Below are 3,319 nucleotides of genomic sequence, written 5' to 3'. Positions count from 1 at the left end.
GGAAGAATCCCTCACAAGGTTGTTAAGAATTGCATATGAAAATGCCTGCAAAAGGGCTTTGCATGGAGTATGGTATTAGGTCTCAAGATGTTCACAGAATAGAAATGATGGTTAACTTAATTTTTTTTTTCTTTTTGGGTCACACCCAGCGATGCTCAGGGGTTACTCCTGGCTTTGCACTCAGGAATTACTCCCGGCAGTGCCTGGGGGACCATATGGGATGCCGGGGATTGAACCCAGGTCGGCCGCGTGCAAGGCAAACGCCCTACCCGCTGTGCTATCGCTCCGGCCCCTTAACTTAATTTTTTAATTACTGATAATATCTCCAATGTATTGAGTATTTCTTATGTACAAGGCACTATTCTAGATAAACATACAAATCTCACAGAGGCAGATCTCCTACATCTTTGCCCTTCCCTTCCCTTCTGCTTGTTGCTTGTGTTGCAATGACCTGGGATCACAGTGCTCACGGGGCATGGTGCACCAGCCAGAGGGCTGGCACAATTTTTCAGTTGTGGTGCTCACCCGGGATCATACTTGATTGTGATCTCTGCACACCCAGGCTAGTGGTGCCCCAGAGATCACACACTGTGGTGATGTGGGGGATCAAATAGTGATAGGATCTCCCTCTTTCAAGGCAAGTACTTTGTCACTGAGCTATCCCAAAGACCATCTTTGATGGTAAAGTATTCCACACTAAGAAACACTGTCATTGTAAAGTTATCAAGGATAAATATAAGCTACAAATGCTGATTTACCTTCATCAACCTCCCCAACAGAGAGTACGAACACAGGCCTTCCATGGCCACAAATTATGCAGCTGTGTTTCCCACCTTTGGAGAATCCAAGGCTTCAGCATGAGGATAAGCCTCAACCTGGAAAAATCACCTTAGTGATCTTGGTCTCTCCCCTGCCTGATCAGTTAATCAGCCTAACTCTTACCCTAAAGTTTGATCCAGTCATCCAACAGGATCTGTTGAACATGTGCAGTGTGCCAGTGCCACTGGATGACATCAGTCATCAACAAACAGGATAAAACTAACTCTTTTCCTCAAACTGTCAATCACATTCCCACAACCCAAACAGAACACAAACAGTTTGACACATTTCTTAGTTATGTTATGAAAGATGTTCATGGTAAAGGTAGGTGACAAAGGTCTTGAGGGTTCTCTTTCGGGAGGTCATCAAGGAAGTTCCTCCAAGGAAAGGGCAGTAAAGCCAAAGTAGAAGAGATGAGAAATAGCAAACTGGTCATTAGAAGAAAAAAAAAAAGCATGTTAAGAGCAACACTAAGAGTTCAGTTCCAGGGCATACCAACGGCTCAATAGAAATGACTTTCTTATTGCATAGTCTACCATTGTGATTCCTCCTCACATCTTCAGCCTATTCCATGACAAGGAAGATTGTGTGCCCCAAGCATCTGGGAAAGCCATTGTTTTTTCTAGGGGTCCTCATCCCCCATGCTGGCCATTGGCTCTGTGGACATCTTCCAGACAAGACAGAGCTCCTCCTACCAACTTCCCTTCCACATCAAGGTTCCGTGCCCCAGGCTCCAAGCCTGTGTACTCAGCCAGATGGGTCTGGCTTTGTTTCCAGGTAGAAACTTTTCACCCTAGCACTCCCCGTGCCATCAACAGGATGGACATTTGCAGCCTGGCCTATATGTGCATGTGCTAAGAGCCCTGGAGAATTGCTTCAAGCCTGGATGGGTGCCAGGTTTTCATTAAAGCCCTTGTAAACCCACAGTGCTGTTGTACAGAGCCACATCTGCTGAGGAAGCCATCTGTGATTTGTATCGCCGCGCTCCAACAAAACGCCAGCAGTGTGAAAAACTCTCCCCTCCGCTCTGCAGCAAGCTGGAAAAGTAACGTTAGTAATCACTTCTGCAGGCTCCATAATGACATAATGGGCATTGACTTAAGTCTTTAACAGCGACTGATGGTCCTTGCCAATAAGCCGGGTGGATCCAAGTTGTTCTAAAATATATATATGTTTATGTATATACATATATATTTTAACATATATATGTTAACATATAACATATATATATATATATGCCCTCCTCACTACCTAACAACATAATGAATTTTCACCTTATGATGCTGAGAGGAAAAATAACTAATTATCTCATGAGTGTCTGCTTTGTATTGAGCCCTTTAAAACATCATAAAGCAGGCAGGGCTAGAAGATGGTTTGCAGGTTTCATACATGCTTTATATGTGGGAGGCCTGTGTTTGAACCTTGGTACTACATGGCCCCCTGAGCACTGTCTGCTATGGCTCAAGTACCACACACACACACACACACACACACACACATACACACACATTTACATGCATACAAGCATTAGTAAACTCACCTTATAGGTGGGGAAACTGAGGTCAGAAGGTCAGATGGCTTACCCAAAGCCATATGGAGAAGTGACGTGGCTGAACCTACTTCTCAGGAGCTGCACTGTCTGAGAACTCACCACAGCCCCAGAAGATGATATGCAAGATGACTTGAGGATGACCAGAAAACCAAGGGTTGGTGAGCTTATTTAGATTTTCTTGAACAACAATTGAGGAGTTCACTAAAAAGTAAATAAGAGACACAGGTAGGATATAGCCAGAATCTATTAAACCACTACCTAGTGAATCTGCACATAGCTTATTAAATTTGTGATACTCGCTTTGAAACAGACAAGGGAGTTCACCCTAGCAAAAATAAAAATGATGAAAATGATGATGATGATGATGATGATGATGATGAAGACACATGTAGAGTCAGAGACAGAGGACAAGAGTGAAGGAAGCCTTGTATCCCAATAGCCCTGGTTCAAATATCCAGCACAACACGTGGTCCCCTGAGCACTACCAGAGGTCAATCTTGAGTACAGAACTTGGAATAGCCCCTGAGCAACATCTTGCCCGGTACCAAAAACAAAAGGTACATGTATGCACATACACAGTACACGGCCTGATCACAATGTTTGAGTCTCATCCCAGAATGCAAACATCTATCCCGTGTCTATTTTATAAAGATCTTTCGGAAGTTACACTCACCAGATTTTTCTGCCATGGAGCCTTGTTGATCTCTTGCAGTCTCAAAGCTCAGGTTCGTTTTCTTCTGAAACTGGAAGTAAGCACCTTCCTTGGGTTCTCCCTCAGACTCTGCAAGCCACAGGCAGGGCCCGCTGAGCAGGAGTAGAAAGCACTGACTCTCATCTGTGGACGTGTAGACTCAAGACAGACAGTAATAGAAAAAACAGACTGTGCGTTAAGAGCCAACCGAGATCAGGTTTGATCTTGGCTCTGAGGTGTAATCTTTGTGGGTCTCA

General features: G+C 44.3%; 1 pseudogene; it reads right to left on the bottom strand.

Annotated features, from left to right (window-relative positions):
* Positions 1-773: 773 nt before the first annotated feature.
* LOC129405472 (U1 spliceosomal RNA) lies at positions 774-925 on the bottom strand (annotated as a pseudogene).
* Between the last annotated feature and the right edge of the window lie 2,394 nt (positions 926-3,319).

Source organism: Sorex araneus, chromosome 5 (genome assembly GCF_027595985.1).
Source record: "Sorex araneus isolate mSorAra2 chromosome 5, mSorAra2.pri, whole genome shotgun sequence".
NCBI classification, from domain to species: Eukaryota; Metazoa; Chordata; class Mammalia; order Eulipotyphla; family Soricidae; genus Sorex; species Sorex araneus.
The sequence above is the reverse complement of the archived record's forward strand: the minus strand, read 5'-3'. Positions and strand labels throughout refer to the sequence as shown.